The 18,913-nt window shown below is 38.8% G+C and overlaps 1 long non-coding RNA gene and 1 other non-coding gene across 2 annotated transcripts in view; one reads left to right on the top strand and one right to left on the bottom strand.

Annotated features, from left to right (window-relative positions):
• The window catches only part of LOC140695666 (uncharacterized), a 475,691-nt gene that overhangs the window by 270,872 nt on the left and 185,906 nt on the right, over positions 1-18,913 (top strand). The gene's annotated exons all lie outside the window — the stretch shown is intronic.
• LOC116280107 (U6 spliceosomal RNA) lies at positions 1,041-1,147 on the bottom strand. The gene has a single exon (XR_004189442.1). It is a non-coding gene; the product is annotated as a U6 spliceosomal RNA (small nuclear RNA).

Genomic DNA, 18,913 nt, shown 5'->3' on the forward strand with positions numbered 1-18,913 from the left:
TGGGTCAACCTTCACTTCCTGCTCCCAATCTTGATTCCTCCAAGATACTTAACAATAACTTCTTCTTCCCAAATCCTAAAATCAATCCTCCTGCCATTCTGGGACTAATGTGATTAAAAACCTACTTACATCTGGTCCTCACACCTCAGTGTGGATGTAAAGTGAAACCACTGATCCTTGTTGTTGGAGGGTTAGGGTGTTTAAGATATTCTGCATCTTGGCCACAAGCGAAGCAGTTTCCGGATACAACCTGTTTGAGGGCTGGGCTTCCAGGGTGGAGAAGGTGGGCAAACTAGGAAGAAGAGGCTTGAGGATGAAAGGGGAGGAGACAGAGGGGAGGAGACAAAGGGGAGCCTGAGCCTCAGTTTCTGGCTGGATGTAAGCGCTGGGCACTTCCTGGCGACCTGCGTCTAGTGCTGTGAGGCAGACACTGTGTCCTGGCTCTGAGTCTGTGGTTTTGCTCTTGAACACAGCTGTCTGCTGGTCTTGGTAGTGAGAAGGGCATACAGAAATACGTATATGCTGGACTCGCTCTTCAAAAGTAACCAGGACTCCACATTCTGGCCTTCCATTCTTTAGGGTTTAGACTAAGGAAATAATGAGAGGAAAAAAATCATCTGCCTTCATGTCCTAGGACTCGTCTTTTTAATTATGTGTTATTAACACAAGGACCTGTGAAGAGGAACATTTGATCACCCCACAAACTTCAATCAAACCATAGATTTGAGGAGAATATTAGAATTTGTTAAGTTATTGAAACTAAGGATACTAATCAGATATATGGCTAAATTAGAAAAAATATATTTTTTTCAAGTTTCCATCATTTTTGGTTACTTTTTTTTTTTTCAATTGAACTATAGTTGACTTACAGTGTTGTATTGGTTTCTGGTGTACAGCATAGTGATTCAGTCATATATATACATATTCTGTTTCATACTCTTTTTAATTATAAGTTATTACAAGGTATTGAATATAGTTCCCTACAGTATACAGTAGGACCTTGTTGTTTATGTTATATATAGTAGTTTGTATCTGCTAATAAAAATATGGAACGTTTCATAAATTTGCATGTCATCCTTGCATAGGGACCATGCTGATTTTCTCTGTATTGTTTCAATTTTTGTATATGTGCTGCCGAAATAAGCATAGAAAAAAAATTGTTTAATATGTGTTTGCTTTAGCCGGCTTCCATGGGTAGGTGTAAACCAGGTCAGGGCCCAGGCAGATGCATGAGGAAGTTCCAGTTGGCCATTTCAATTTGAGGAATATAAACAAAAAATTCTCAATCTGTTGAAGTAATTTTAGGGATAGGGTAGGGGGCAGGAGTTATGCTGTGCTTTATGGAATTTTTTTCAACTTGACATTAGAAACCAAGAAAACTCTTGAATATTTGCTATCAATTTATCTTTAAAATAAATAAGATTTTTAAAAAATTAATTTGAAATTTTTTATTGATTTTTTTTTCCAGAGCAGGTTGGTAATTAGGTTTTTATTTATTTATCTTTAATGGAGGTACTGTGGATTGAACCCAGGACCTCATACATGCTAGGCATGCACTCTGCCACTGAGCTATACCCTCCCCTCAAGAATATATATTTTTAAAAAAAGAAACCAAGAAAACTCTTAATCTGGAAGTGATTGGTTCTGATGGTTTGTACCCACCCATTAAATTCAGAAATTTACTCATTTTTTGGCATTTTCCATGGGAGGATTGGAATTGGGTTGTTAAGCAAGATTTTCTGTCCTTTAAATATTATTTATGAAAAATGTGACCCAGCTTTTTAGGGAAAATATACAAAGGAAATAAAAATGTCCATTTTTTTTTCCCTTAAGGTCTCTCTAAACCTTGTAGTTCAAGTCTTGTCAGAGATTTTTACCAAACCTGTTTTTCAGGGATTTGAAATCTGCTCATAAAAATTAACTGCAGGTTTTTATGCAAGTTAAAAACAGAATTCACGTGGTTTAAAAAAAATCTTCTAAGTCTTTAAAAGAAGGCCTAATAAAAATATACCTTCCTAGATGGCTTTTCCTGTGGCTCTGTGGCCTGTGTGTTTAAGGAATCATTAGAGTTCAGCAGATCATCTTACCCCTGCCCCCATCAGCACAGAGTATTTCCGGTTTTATTCAGAGCCCTCAATGGAAAATGCCAGCTGTTCTTTTTTTTTTTTTTTTCTCCCCCTACTGAAAATTGAATTAAGAGCTCAGGAAAGATATAAGATAACTTCACCGTGCAGACCTTGAATTCCTGTGTGGGTCCCAAGGGGGCTGAGGTCTCACTTGCCCTGTGCTCAGAAACAGCTCACATTGTCCTTTGAGCCACATTACAGAACACCAATCTCCTCCCAGGCTTTGGAGGCCAGACCTGCCCACAGTCCAACCCTGTCTCCTTTGGGCCTCCACAACAAAGGAGGATGTGCTTTCAAGGTCATATGTCATCTCTCGATCCAGGGTCAGCCTGGGCCAGTGGGACGCTGAGAAAATATCATGTGACTGTGGGAGGCTTCACTCATTCTCACGAAAAGGGGAAACCTCCATGACATTGTGCTGAGGACAGCCTCTTTGGACTCTGCTCAGTACGACCTCTTCTAGTGCTTTTGGCTTGTCTTATAGTGAGGTCACGATGCCCTACCTTCTGCAGGCTTGTGAGAATGCACCATGATTAGCTCTTCGGTGGATGGAGGAACTATATTATGGAAGATACAAAGATGCATTCATTCATTAAAACATAGCGTGAACGTGCACTCTGCACAAGGCACAATTTTTGGTGCTAAAGTTGTGAGCAGAAAATATAAGCCTTGTCCTCGTGGAGCTGGAGGCCCCAGGTGAGGAGAAGCCCATCATTATAGCACAGCATGTGCAGGAGTCGGTGCTGGGACTGGGGATTGGGGCGCAGGAGTGGCATCTGACTGGTGGGGAGGGGTTGATGGAAGGCTTCGTGGAGTATGCAACCCACGGGCAAGGTTTGAAGAACTGATACAAATGAGGGTCTTGGTATAACAATTACAATTAATAATTCATTTCTAAGATAGAGATTTTGATGACTATGATTTAGTCCTATAGGGTATAACATTTCAGGATATATCCTAGGATCCTTCCTTCCTAGCTGCTGCTTTGAAGAAGAAACCATTTTGCTCCCTAACACCCAGTGTGGTCTCCAAAGGACTTTATTGCATTTACTATCAAAGCCCCAAAGATTAGATTACAACTGGACCAAGCTCAGATTCCTATCCCTGCTTTCTGTTATTTCTATATGTAGGGCTAGATTGGTCACTGCTTCTTGGCCACAGTGTCTGTCTGATGAAGGATCTTACCAGAGGTGCCTCTCAGGAAGGGGGCTTTATTCATTACCTGTCCCCATGTAGCGTTTTAACGACAGTTCCCATGGAGGAAGAGTTAACTAGTATACGGTATCAGGAGGGTTCTCCCAAAGCCAAGACAGATACCTAAATGATGTTGCCTTCTAAGTGGAGCAAAGTTTCCATTTTCTGAAAGAGAGAAATCTGACCACCTCTCCTGCCTCTGACCAAGTAAGCAGCAGGTGACACAAGCTGATGCCCTTTCCTCAAGGGGGCAGCCCAAGTCCCCTCCAACTCTGTAACTTTATTCCTGGTTTTAACAGGCTTGAGTGTCTTGTGTCCCAGCCCCCAGATGTTAGGTGCAACAAGCAAAGAATGGGGAAGGGATGAAGGAGTTGGCTTCTAGAGGTGGCCAGGAGAGAATGCAGTCAGTCATAGGAAAGGAGGAAGAGGACCCTTGAGAAGCAGATGTGAGAAATGAAAATGTAAAGAAGCCCTGGCCAAGTGGGCTGGGGGTAAAGATTCTGTGAGAACCTTGAGTTTTTCCATTCTTCACTGAGTCTTGGATTCTGCTTTCCTAGTATTTTGTCCAATTAAAAACTGTATCACGTATTTTCCTAATTTTTAATTGACATTAAAATATCAGTCATTTGTGAGAAGAAAGGATTTTCTCAAGCCAATTCATGTCACTACAAAGGTATTGGTCTCCTTGATGAGAACTGAGGTAGAGCTTACTCTTTTAAGTGCTCTTTTCTTAAAGGAAAGTAACATGGCTTAATAGATAAGCAGCAGATCGTTTATCCAGAAACTGTTTCTGTACTGTTTCTGGCTGTGTTTTCTCCAACTCTGAAAATACTTCTTTCCTCCCATGCCTTTTTTTTTTTTAAATGGGCTGATTGCCCCGACAGAAACTTCTGAGTAACAAATTTTGTAACAAATGTGTGTATGCAGAGAGGTTTTTAGAAACATGGTGTATATTTACATGAGACTTGAGAAAGGAAGCTCAGACAATCAGATGCTCTCAGATGGCATCTCGAAGGTGGTTAGAGAATGAAATTGTGTTCTTCATCGTGCAGGTGGGGAGACTGAGGCACAGCAAGGTGAAGTCATCTGGTTGAGGTTTCATGAAGGGCAATGACAGAACTGATATGAACCCCCTTGGATCCTGAGGTTTTCCATTAGATGGTGACACTAACATTAAATTTGTGTGCCATTCAAATGAGTTGACCCTTCCTTTAATTTTTATGCATCTTTGAAATTTTATCTATTACATGTTGGAACACTTCTCTTGACACTGCATTTGAAATTATTTCATGGTTCAAACTTTGAAGGTTTATAATTCAATGGCCTCCTAATAGCAGGTCAATCAGAAAGGCTTCCATTTGGCACTGGTTCCCAATGCTCTGACTAAGCCATTTAAAGCTTCGCAAGGGAGCCCAGTGAGCCACTGAAGTTCTGTCCTGGAGCCGATCGATTGGCTGAAGGGGTCTTGGCTCCTCAGAGAAACCTCAGGAATAATGATTGCCACAGTCATTCTACTTTTGTGGCAGAGGTGGTACATCTCCTGGGAATTTCTCTGACACTGCATCTGTGCCAGGCTTCACATGGCCTCACCTGTTACGCAGGGGTCACTTGAACTGTACTGAACCAGAGCAAGATGATGTATTGACTCTGATGGGCTCTTTCCACACATCACCACCCCTCTGCCTTTCTCTCTGCACCCACCACAGTCAAGCAGGATCGTTCTTAAAAAGCCTTTGAGAACTTTGAAGAAACATGCACATCCATTCATGCTACATCCGTTCACAAATATTAGGCACCTACTAAGTGCCCAGCCTCGTACTAGACAAACATAACACATGATCCCCATTCTCTAGGGGAGTAGATATCCTTGTGCAGATGAGGCACAAGAACATAGAATAAACTATATGAACTATAAAATGAAAAGGAAACAATACAAGTCTATTGTGAGTAGCCCAAAGAACGGAGTATGGAATATGGGGAAGAACGTGGGCTTTCCTGATGACCGATCTGGATTGAAATCCCATCCCTGCCACTTACTGGCCCTGTAACCACAGCTTCCTCAAATGAAAGATAGGTTGGGATAGCTGTGAAGATTAGATAAGATCACCTATATGAACTGCTTAACATGGGTCCTCGCACACATACATACATTACACATACATACATACAAATTACTATTATTATGCAGAATGCAAGAACTATAAGAATTCAGAGAAGCAGGAGCTCCCTGTGGGCTGAGAGGAAAAGGCCTACAAACTGGGAAGCAGTGAGTCCTTGAGGAATGAGTTCAAATGAGATGAGGATGGCGTTAGAAGGGCGCCCCTGGCAGTCCCGGGGAGATGGGAGAACGAGGGTCTGAAGGCAGCAGTGAAAGTTGGAGGGCCTCCTGGGAGAATTTAGGGGTGGGGCCTGTGGGGAAGCCTGGGGACTAGGTGTAACCAGATTTTGGTGAGTGGCAAAGCCTCCACCTCCTCTCCCAGGTGGCCCTCATCGGCTTTGGTCTGCTTTTTCCCCAGCCACAGCCCAGCAGGAGGAGAGCTGTGCAGTGGGCTTTTGCACTGTTCTGTAACAGTCACTTCTGCCGCGTTTTAGCGGGTGAGACAATCCAGTGTCTGACAATCAAGAATCCTTTTGTGGTGGTTGTTGTGGGGGGAATGAGGAGATACCAGTTATATTGACTGAGAAGAAAGACTAGCAGGTTAAAAGAAGGTCATAGAAATAAAGTAGCATCTGTCAGTTTTCTTATGGGATCTCCCTCTCTCCTTCCAGAGGCCCTTGTAGAGTCCTGCTTATTTATGACGCTGGCAGACTTACGCAATCTTAATGCTAGAAAATCATCCACCCCCTCCCGACCCTCACTCCCAAAGGACTCGATGAACACCCTTTAGACTTCTTTGTCAGTGTATTTTCAGTTTGGCCTCCACAAGTTGTCTTTCTCTGCTATTTCGTGCTAATTACACCCAGTGGTAGGTTCTCCCCACCCCCAGGAAATCCGAAGGCATTAGCTGTCTCCATTACCATTCACAGACCTGCTTAGCTGAATGGACAGAAGCCCGCTACAGCCAAATTGCTATCTTGAAAGAATGATTATGTGTCCCCTGGGAATTTTTGAAGTGTGTTTCTTGATAGCCTCGACGAGAGGAGAAACAATAGTATGTTTCCCATCCAAATAGGTATGGAAAGCTCATTGCAAATGAGTTTCTGAAGTTGGGGGTCAATAATCGCTGGTACCTGGGCCAGAGAGCTAGTGCTTTTCTTAAAATAGGGTAATGGAAATAGCGCAGGTCCTAATGTCCGCCTGCAGCAGCCTCTCCCTCTTTTATTTTCAAAAGGAATTAATTAGTGTAGCCTTTGGAGTTGTCATTGTGACTCCTTAGGTCACAGAGAAACAGCCCGCAAATCCGTGGGTCGCAAACTTATTATGTGGTAGCTGCAAACTGGAGAGACCAAGCTACTTGGTGCAAGGATGTTATTTGATCTCCTCTTTTCCCTGATCCACGTTTTGCAGACAGAGTATAGGATGTCATGTACCTACTGGTCTCTCGGGATGAGGCAGAGCTGTCCAGAAAGAATGTGTAGGGCATTGTTTTAATTTTAAATTGGTTTGCAAGTTGATATTATTAAATTTATTTCTTCTGTTTTTAAAATAATTGTTTCCTTTGCTGCCTTGGCTGCAGGCATAGTGACAAGGAATGAACATTTTCTAATGAATAAGATGTTAAATAGCAACAGTGATTCAGCTTATTGTTTTAAGTACATAAACTGTGTTCTTGAGTTTTTCCTATAGGGAGAGAGGATAATGAAAATGAATGGCTTCCAAGTCTAATGCCTGTTTAAGAGATGTGGGGATTCTGTATCTTTATTAAAAAGATGAGCGCCTTAACCTCATATGGTTCTTAGTGACTCAACCCCAACCAACCCCAGATGACTCAGCAGATCCATCATGTGACTAGGAAAGGGGCAGCTGTTTTAAATGCATTAATATCTATTGTGCTATAGGTGTGAGGGACAGGGTTTGGGGACTCTACTTGTAGCAAGAGTGATGGGAAAACTTCCAGGAAGAGGCTTCAAGAGGAACACTACAACCCTGTGCTATAGTCCTAATTCACGGCGCATCTCAAGAAGTAAAAGAAGGCGATCCTCTCTCATATGTGATGTGGAGGTCACGTCAAACCTGTCTCACAGGCAGCATCTGCCATGGCAGACAGGCATCATGTCTGCCAAAAGATTTATGGTGAAAGAAATCCTAAGGAGAGGCCACTAGAGGGGAGGAAAAAAACCAAAATAAAACAAAATACCTCAGTTTAGAATTCAGCTATCTCTTGCATAAAACAAGCCCAGACTTTTGATTTTAATTTTCCCTTTTTAAAATCACTGCCTCTTTTAATTGCTGGTCCCCGAGAAAACCAACAATGGCTGGTACCTTATGCCTCTTTAGGTGAATATTAAAGATGACACCTGGGTTTAGCCCTATATTCAGAGCTGGTTATTCCATTTTCTTGGCATTATATGTCACAAAGCTCTTGAAACAGTTTTTCTCAGGAACAGACCCTGGTCAGTTTCTCCAAATTGTTAGGTCCTGGTGCCGATTAACTACACTCTTTGGAACTTTTATTTCTCTCTTCCTCTGTTTTTGTTTTATATTGTTTTGTTGCATTTCCCACCCCACCCCCCATCTTGATCATTTTTCTCTCAGTTTTTATTTTCTGTTGCCATGTTGCAGAAGCCTCAAGTTATTTCTCCCATTATTTCTCTGGCTTCAATCTGTAGATTTCTTGCCCATCAGAACATATCAACATCTAAAGACTAAAACTCAGGTCCCAGTGCTACAGGCTGATGTGTATATAGCAAGAAGTACAAAGACAGCATCCTGCAGTAATTAGGAAAGGTGGCCACGCGTCCCAATTACAAAAAGAAAACGGGTCCCCTGCTACAAGTGCAGTGACCTATTGAAAGCCCATCGTGAGTATCATTTGCTGCATCTCTTTTGGAAAACAATTGGGCAATATCTGTCACACTGGAAAAATGCACATACATTTGACTCAGCAATTCCATCTTTAGGAATTTTCTTATTGATATAGATCTGCAATTCACAAAGGTATACGCAGGTATTTCACTGAGCATTGTTTGAATAAGAGTGAAAATTAAACCAACTTAAATATCTTACAAAATGGGACTAAATAAGTAAAATATAAAACAGCTTTACAATATTATAAGATAGTTAAAATGATCTATTTAAGCTCATATGGAAAGAATGGATTATGTGATTTAAAAAGGATCAGAACTGTTTACATAAAGTTATTTTATTTATATTAAGAAGAGTGGCATATTATCACCACCTGTATCCCAAGGTGTAAAGTAAACATACGAGTCCATATTGATAGAAGTAAATAAATAAGGAAGGAAGGAAATATTTTTCTCTTCAGAAGAATTCCAAATACTATATGTAGATATCAACCCCTCAGGGAGTGGAGCTTAATTCTCTTTGCCTTGAGTGTGGGCCAGACTTAGTGACCTACTTCCTAAGGATGGAGTATGGAAAGGGAAAAATACTGACTTGACAGAGGAGAAAACTGGTGGACAGTAGCTTAGCCACGTGGTCAACATTCATATCATGAGCGATAAGCTTTGTTGACAGTGTGAACCCCAGATGTAATGTGATGAGGAGGGCGCTTCAGCTCTGTGCTGTTCTTCTCCCAAACCCATAACACCAATGTGATCATCAGAAAAACACCAGACAAATCCAGATTGAGAGACATTCTGTAAAATATCTGACCAATACTCCTCAAAACTGTCTAGGTAATATCAAAAAAAAAAATGAGAGACCAAGAAAATACGGGAGAGAAGATTAGGGAGAGACAACGACTTAATGCAGTGTAGATCCTGAGTGAACTCTAGGAACAGTAAAAGGACCTTAGAAAAATGAGTGAAATTTGAATGAAGTCTGTAGTTCAGTTAATAGTAAGGAATCAATGTTTATTTCTTAGTTGGGATAAATGTACCATGATTATGTAAAATCTTAACAGTTAGGGGTACCTAGATGAAGGGCATATGGGAATTCTCTGTAACTTTTCTATAAATCTAAAATGATGTTTTTAAAGTTTATCTTTAAAAGTCAAGGGAGAGTTTTGATAACACACACATGCAGAGAAATTTCTGGAAGGCTACCCAAGAAACTGTTAATATAATTTACTCCTGAGAAGTAGGATCAGTGGGAGGGCACAGGAAATGAAGCGAGAGAAAGACAGAGAAAGAGACAGAAAGAGACCAAGAAGGGCAAGAGTGGGGATTTTATATTTTCACTTTTACCACCCTTCACTATTTGATGATTCTTTTTCCCCATGTTGGACTTTTATAAGGCCACCATGGTTATCAAACCAGTCTCATCCCTCAACACATTCTTAGCTCATCTTTCCAAAACAGAAGGGGAGACATTTCATTCAACCATTGTGCTTCAGACAGCTCTGGGCTTGTAACTCTGCACAGTGGTATTAGCGTAATTCAGTATTTATGCCTCCCATATAATGAATATTATATGCTGCATCTGACATTTTAAGGTTTTAGTGTCTCCTTAGATTGTAATTTACCATAACATTAGTTCTAAGGGAACAATCCTTCAAATCAACTATCCCCCTTGCTGGAGATTTATTCAAGCACCTAACAATTTAGGTTCTATCCCTAGTAATTTTTTAGGTTGACTTTTGCATTTTGATTGCCATATCCAACTCACTGTCCTAATAACAGAAAGGCTGTTAGGCCACACTGGCATCACCTTGAGGACATGGCTTGTTTCAGCAGAGGAGAACTCAGTGAGCACTCCTTTCAATTAACCATGTGGGCAGAGGGCAAAATGATTGTCAATTAGAGGATGTTAAGCTTCCAGCTATCTAGAAAACAGTAAAATAGATCATGAAAATGAAATTATATCACTTGATATAATTTGTCACTTGATATAAATTATATCACTTGATATAATTTATCACTTGATATAAATTATATCACTTGATATAATTTAGTTCGTAAATAGAAGTCAATCCAAGACCACCTTTCTTACCTCCTCTCAAGATTCAACTAAAATTGTAGTGTGTAAGTATAGAGTTGGTGCTGGGGTCAAGAATTTTTGATAATGTGTATAAGAAAATGGATGCACAGACCTTGCCTGATGATTAGACTTGGGGAGAAGAGGAGGAGTGCGTTTGCTCAAAGAGGAGTTAGAAGGAAGGGAATAAGACTAGTGATGGCCCACTTCCTTGTAGAATAATTAAATGTTAATGGAGGTAGAGTGAGTGTAGAAAATTATCTTGGTGTCTAACTAAAATCAGTGAATTGTGTACTCTGTTCTGAATGATAAAGTTCAAAAAGCTGACAGAGACTATTTTCTCAAATGTGGACTTTTGTGGGGATTTGTCAAATTTTCTTCATAAATGTAATTTTTGTTTTTCTTTTATTTTTATTTTATGGTTTGGACAGATCCTCCTTCGTTTCTTGGCTTCTTTATATTTAAGCTACATCTCTAATAACTAGATCTCAGTTTTTTTCATTCTGACCATCTCTATTTAGTCTGAAAACAGTGAAATTATTGATATGGTTGGATTAAGTTCTACCAATTTATTATTTTTTGTTTTGTTGTTGTTTCTCTGTTCTTTGTTTTCTTCTTTTGTAGTATTTGAATTGCCTTAAAAATGTTTGTTGTATTTTCAGATTATACCTCTTTATATTGTTTTCGGTGGTTATTCTAGAGATTATAATACACATACAGGCATACCATGGAGATATGGTAGGTTTGTTTCCAGGCTGCTGCAGTAAAGCAAATATTACAATAAAGAAACTCACGTGAATTTTGGTTTCACAGGACATATAAAATTTACGTTTATACTAACTGCAACAACATTATGTCTAAGAAAACAACATACATACTTTAATTAAAGATAAGATTGCTAAAAAAATGCTAACCATCTGAGCCTTCATCAAGTTGTAATCTTTTTGTAGGAATAACATGAAAGATCACTGATCAAAGATCACAGTAACAGATATAATGATAATGAAAAGTTTGAAATTTTGGGAGGATTACCAAAATGTGACACAGAGACATGAAGGGAGCAAATGCTGTTGGAAAAATGGGGCCAATGAACTTGATCGATGCAGGGTTGTCACAAGTCTTCAATTTTTAAAAAGTACAATGTCTGTGAAGCACAATAAAGTGAAGGACAATAAAACAAGTTAATGTCTGTACTTAAATTTTCAGTCTATAACTTAGAGTAAATATTCTACCAATTCATGTAAAATGTAGAAACCTCACAACTGTATGGGTCCGTTTACTGCCTTCCTATCCTTCCTATCCTTTGTGCTATAATTATTACTTGTGTCATCAATTTACATTATGACACATGCGATGATGTTATATGTTTTCTGTAAATGCTTGTGAATTTCAAAGAAATAAAGAGAAAAGTTTCTTTTATATTTACTTAGATATTTAAGCAGATATAAACTATGTTTGATGTTTTTTATTCCTTTTTGTAAAGTTGAAGATTTTCCTTTAGCTTTTCTTATAGTACAAATCAGCTGACAATAAATTCTCTCGGTTTTATTTTATATGAAAAATATCTTTGTCTTATTTTTAAAAAATACTTTCACTAGACACTGAATTTTGGATTAATGAGGGTTTTTTGTTTGTTTCTTTGTTTATACTCTCTTCTGGCTTCTGTAATTTTCAATGAAAAGTCATTGAGTTTAAATCATGATTCCCCTGTGTGTAAAGTGTTTTTATCTGACTCCTTTCAAACTTTTCTCTTTATCTCTGGTTTGGTTTTCAGCAATGGGACTATAATGAAATTGGGCATAGTTTTCCTGTTTGGAGTTCACTGAGCTTCTTAGATCTGTAAAGTTAAGTCATACCAATTTGGAAGAGTTTCAGCCATTATAGCCTTAAATATTTTTAATGCCTATTTTCTTTCTCTTTTCCTGATTAAATTCCACTTATAGATGTTATGTGTAATTGTATATGTCAGAACTTTTATTATTATTCTTTAGGTCTATAAGTTCATGAGGCTCTGTCTCATTTTCCCCAATCTTTTTGTTACCTTTCTTTTAGTTTGGATCATTTCTATTTATCTGTCTTCAAGCTTACTGACTCTTTCTTCTGAATTTTCTGTCCTACTATTCAGCGCATTCAGTGAATTTTTAAATTTACTTATGGTATTTTTAAGTTGTAGTATTTCTATTTAGTTCTCTACTCCTTTTCTCTAGTTTTTTTTTTTTCAGTAGTTTTTACTTCTCAATGGAGATTTCCTGCCTTTTCATTTATTTAGTTAAGGATAGTTTCTTTATATGGTTAGAATTTTTGAATTATACCCTCGACATTGTGAATGATTGGTTGTAGATATTCTGAATTTTATTATTTCATCTGAAGATTGTTGATGTTTTACTTTAGCATGCAATTAATTTGGTGACTCAAACTGCATACTCTCTCTCTTGTATAGTAGCTCAAACCTTAGGTTTTTATTTTGTCTTTGCTGATGTGCTTGGAGTCTATCATATGCATGTATATATATTCAAGGGTCATCCAGATACTTGGGATGAGTGTATGTACAAAATTTGGGGCTCGCTCTCTCTAGATCACTCCTTGTTGGAACTTTCTGTTTACTTTTAAGTAGCTGTTGTTGCCATAAATTTTGTTCTTTGGTGCTTTTTTCCAAAGATACTTGATTTTTCTATCAAAGATTTACTCACCCTGAGTGACACTGACTTCAATCTGCCTTCAGGCAGAAGGCATACACATTGTTAACTCATCTGTACCAATCCCTTCTAGGAAATCTCAGCTTCTATCACAAATTTGACTGCTTGAGTTTACTCCCTAGCACCTTTGGATATTTGATTTTTGTTTGTATTTTTTGTCCATGCTTTATAGTCATCTGTCAGTGTCTAGGGTCTGGTAGGAGCTCTCTTGGTTGGAAGTGGACAAATAATTTTAAATAAAACCAATTGCTTGTCCTCTAAAGTGGAAAAACTGTGATCTACCCATTTGCCATGGAATTTCAAAATTTGATTCTAAGAGTTTATTTGGAAAAGAATACAAACCTGGTTAAGCTCTACCATGTGAAAATCACCACAGAACTATGTAAACAGGCTAAACATAAATACAAAATATAATAAATACTTCAGATATAATTCTGCTTCAAACTCATTAGAAATATTTGGGAGGCTTAGTATGGGTTCTGAGATGTAACATTTAAGGATAGGCGAAGGAAGATTTGTCAATGAGAATGCTTAGATGTCTTTGGTGTCTGCCTGTGGCCAGTGGTGCCTCTGTCTCTGCCAGAGTAAGCCTACATCCCAGTCAGCATTCATTTTACTACAGAGACCTGATACACTAGCTGTCACAAAATCAATGGTGACACAGTATTGGGCAGTGGGTAAAGTCTAGGGAACCAGAAATTAGTACCTTCAGTACCTTCCGAAAATAGATACTAGCCCACTAAGACATAAAGCAGTTTTTTTCCAGGAAGTCTAACCCCCTAAAGCTCATCTCAGATGAAGTTCTCTAATATTGACTATAGAGAGGAAGTAGTATTAATGTACATGAATCCAATGATGGCGATGGGGAAAAGTTGCCTTTGGAGATACATCAGATGCCCAAAGTAGTATTTATGGAAAGAATACAAGAACAGCTGGTTTAAACTTCTACATGAAGAGAAAGTATGAAAGGAACAGTTATTATATATAACTGAGGAGTTCTATGTGGTATATGTATTAGTTCTGCATGCATGACTTCTGAATCAGAAGTAGAAGGAGGAACCCTCTGAGAGAAAGGAAGGCTGAGTTTCTTGACCTTTTCTGAAACATACAAGCTTCAGGGCCCATTTTCTGTCTCTGACCTGTTTTATTGCTGATTGTTCCATGACGTTCTGGACAGGACAGGAATCTGAGAGGCTGAAAGGGAGGGAAAACTGCACAGGTACTAGGGTCAGTTTCAAATTCTGGCCCATAGCTCAAAAACAATTCATTAATCTTTGACAAGTATAAAACCTAGTTGCTGGTGATAATGTAAAACTAAATTATTGCAGCTGAATGTCTTCATAGCCAATGAACTTGGAGAAAGAAAATTAGATCTGGGTGCATTCAGGAGAAGGACCAAACTGGTTTACTGGTTTAAGCATCTCTGCTGGTGGTGTACTTGCTATGGATGGGGACATGGCAGTCTATGAAAAGGTCTTTGAAAGGCTCCAGGAGAGCTCTGTTCTGCTCCTAGAGAAGTCCCCAGCCAGGCAAACTTGGAGGGTCTAGATTTTTACTGGGAAACAGGGACTTGCCATGACTCAAAGAAGCTTTTGCAATTGCTCACTGTGGAGTCTCCCCTTGAAAGGTCTTCATATTTTTGTTCAGCTTGATGTTTTAGTTGGCCTGGGGTCACTTTGGCTAGAGGATTTCAGCCTTTTCTTTCAGTTTTTTTCTGGAGAACAAAGCCACTCTTTCAGTTTCCTTAACAGAGGTCTCAGCAGCCCCTGGCTGTATTGGGTTGTATTAGGCCCTTGACCTCTCCTTTGGGGGAGATGGCCATGATGGCCAAGGATTTACTTGCCACCCTTGCAAGGATTTTTATATGAAAAAGTGAGTGATTTGCTGCTTGTTTAAAAGGAGTGAGTAGAAATCCCCCTTAGGGCGCACCCTCTAAATGATCTGCCTCTCATTTAAAAAAAAATAATTTCTGGTCCCCTAGACTTTACCCACTGCTCAGTACTGTGTCACCATTGATTCTCTAACAACTGACATATCAGGTCTCTGTAGTAAAATGAATGCTGACTGGGATGTAGGCTTACTCTGGCAGAGACAGAGGCACCACTGGCCACAGCCAGACACCAAAGACATCCAAGCATTCTCATTTAAAGGCAATCTTACTCTTTCTTTTCTTCTTTTTTCCCTTCTAGTTTTATTGAGATATAATTGACACACAACACTATATAAGTTTAATATGTACAGCATAATAATTTGACTTACGTACAACATAAAATGTTTATCACAGTAATTTCGTGACCATTTGTCATCTCACATAGTCACAAATATAAAGAAATAGAAAAAATTTTCTCCCTTGTAATGAGAACTCTTAGGGTTTACTTTCTTAACAACTTTCATATGTAATATACACAGTGTTAATTTATGATTGACCTGCAGCACTGTGTTAGTTCCTGGTATACAATATAGTGATTTGATGTTTATATACATTTCAAAATGATCACCATGATAAGTCTGGTTACGATATATCACCATGCAGAGATATTATATAGTTATTGACTATATTCCCCATACTGTACATTTGATATGAATGATTCATTTATTTTGCAACTGAAATTTTGTATCTCTTAATTTCCCTCAACTCTTTCTTTCCTCACCTTACCCTTCCCCTCTGGCAACAGTCTGTCCTCTGCATCTATAACTCTGTTTCTGATTGGTTATATTTGTTCATTTGTTTTTTTTTTGTTTTTTTAGATTTCAGATATAAGTGAAATCACACATTATTTATCTTTCTATGACTTATTTCACTTAGCATAATACCATGCATGTTGTCACAAATGACAAGATTTCACTCTTTTTTTATGGCTGGTTAATGTTCCATTACACATTCTCTCTCTCTCTTTCTCTCTCTCTCTCTCTCTGTCTCTGTCTCTGTCTTTATCGATTCATCTCTTGATGGGACTTAAGTTGCATCTGTATCTTGGCTATTATAAATAATGCTGCCATGAACATTGAGGTGCATATATCTTGTTGAATTAGTATTTTTGTTTTCTTTGGATAAATGCCCAGGGGTGGAATTGCTGGATCATATGCTAGTTCGGTTTTTAATTTTTTTTAGGAATTGGTATACAATACTGGCTGCACCAATTTACATTCCTATCAGCAATGCACTAGGGTTCTCTCTTCACATCCTTGCTAACACTTGTTATTTGTCGTCTTTTTGACAACAGCCATTCTGGCAGGTGTGAGGTGATATCTCGTTGTGTCTTTGATTTGCATTTCCCTGATGATTAGTGATGTTGAGTATCTTTCCATGTGCCTGTTGGCCATCTGTATGTCTTCTCTGGAAAAATGTCTATTCTGATCCTCTACCCATTTTTAAATCAGTTTTTTTGTTGAGTTGTATTAGTTCTTTGTATATTTTTCATATTAACCTCTTACTGGATATGTCATTTATAAATATCTTCTCCCATTCAGTAGGCAGCCTTTTTGTTTTGTTGATAAGGCTGTCATACTTTTGAGCTTCATCCTGTTCCAGTCTGAACTGGTGGCTTTTTGTCACTTCTCTAGACTCTAACCTTGTGAATTCTGAACTTAACTCTGAAATTTCAAATTCCCTCTCTACCCATTGCAGTGTTTACTTTGGCCCAGAACCTGTCTTTCTCCTTCTAGACTTCTCAGAGTTGATTTCCAATTTTGATCTGTTTGGAGAGGGAAATCTTTTTTCTTGACACCAACAATTCTTGTGAGATAAATTATTTGCAAATAGTCTGGTGAGACAGTTATGAGAGGAAAAAATGACAGTTTGTAAAGACTACTATGTGTTACAAAGAAACTCTAAGGAGCTTTTTGCATTTGGAGTGCAGTAAAAAACGTGTAACAAACACTGCTATGGGAATGTAGATTGGTAAAAATTTCCTGAAGGGCAATACAGAAAAATATTTGAGGAACCTTAAAAATGTGCTTATCTGCAAATTCTCCTTCTAGAAATTTTATCCATACAAAATAAAGTAAGAGGCACTAAATATTTACTTAACCTGATTTCACTGTGAGTAATTAACATAACCCAAGATCTCCACATGGGAATTAGATAAATATTAAATTGAACCATATCAAATTACTGATAGCTGACAAATGTTGATCTACAAAACAGCTTTTTGTATGGTTCAACCTAATGAATTGTGGGATAGTCACATGACAGACTTCTATGCAAGTATTGGAAATCATATTTTTTAAGAACATTTAATGCTCATGAATAAATATTGTGTAACAAAGGTAGAATATAAAAATAAGTATATAGTGTGAGATCTCCATTTTACTTTATTAAAATACATGTGTATATATGTACATACATGGTCAGAAAAATGACTGGAAGAAAACATTCATATTAATAGTAGTTCTCTGAGTGATGGGATTATTAATTTTTTGTTTTACTTTTGTCTTTATACTTTCTTATCTTCTCCAAATTTGTGGGGCTGTAATAGTACCAGTTTTCTGCATTTCCTCTTAAGTTGTATAGTAAGCATTTTCACGTTGTCGCTTACTCTCTAAAATCATTTTAATGGATTTGCAATAATTTCTGCAGGAGAATTCCGTCAATTATTTAAATATCTCTCAATGGTGGGCTTTTAGGTTCATTCCTTCCTTTGTTCCTTCTTTCCTTCGTTTCTTCTTTCCTTCCTTCCCTCTCTTCTTGTATAAATAAGGCAAGACTCTTCTTCCCATATTTTGGATTTTTCTATAATATATAGACCCAGAATTAAAGTATCTGTTAGGCATGGAAGGAGGAGTTGGAGAGAATTCCCTTTAAGCTGAATGATGCCTGCGTATTTCTCAAGAAACTTACTCTGAACCCTGTCAGCCTTTTGAAGTACTGGAAAGACACTGCTGTAACACAGTTCTTGTTGTTAGTGGAAACATAATCATTTCCCGTATTTCTGATTACAAGGCAGCAACGTTTAAAAAGCTCAGCTCAGGTGGAACAGCTTGATGTTTGCATTCCTGCTAAACCTGGGAGAAAAACTCATAGAATCAGATAAAAAAAAATTGCCAAACTGTCAGCACCCATAACTTCCCAGTTTTCATTATTCCTCTTTGTTCAGGCGACATTTACATACCTTTGGCTGTCCACTGCTTGCTTGGCATAAACCCACCTGGAAACCCACAGCTGAGGGGTTGGGAGGGAGACTGTAAGTGCAGGCTGCCCAGAGCCCTTTCATGTGTGAGGTGGTTCTGCATGTGTGATGAGAATCGGTGTGCTGAAAGAGGTGTTGTGTTCTCCACCGACTGGTCAAGCATGGGTTGGAGGAATAGTCTCCCCTTCAGAAAACTTTGGTGTCTGTATACATGACTTTCAGTGGGTGGCACATCTTGCTTTTGTTTGAAGACAGGAGGACACACAAGGGCAGCCTCTCATGGTCTCTGTGATATCTGGGAGGTACGCACCCCCTCCTTCCTACAGATGCCCCATGAGAATGGGTGTCTGCTGAGGACCTGGCCTAGCTGGGAGGCTGCTAGGCCAACCCAGCTATGGGAAAACTTGGGGGTGTGGGAGCTTTCTTAGGGGAGAGTGACAGCTATATGTCAAAGCCCAGAAGAAAGCAGCTACTGTCTGCCAGTTTGTTCACACTTACTGAGCTTCTGCCATGTATTGGATGATATGCTGGGTCTGGAAACAGCAGCTAAGTCTAACACGCTTCCTGCTTTCCAGGAGCTCATGTGAATGAACAAGACAGGCAAGTAAATGGATCACTTAGAGCCTAGGATAGAGCACAAGAGGAGTGAAGAGGGTGTTGCCAGGGAAGGGGCGGTGGGGTGGTGCAGAGGAAAAGCAGTAGGATTGGGAAGTTTCCAGAGGAGGTGAG

The sequence above is a fragment of the Vicugna pacos genome, chromosome 3, assembly GCF_048564905.1.
Source record: "Vicugna pacos chromosome 3, VicPac4, whole genome shotgun sequence".
NCBI classification, from domain to species: domain Eukaryota; kingdom Metazoa; phylum Chordata; class Mammalia; order Artiodactyla; family Camelidae; genus Vicugna; species Vicugna pacos.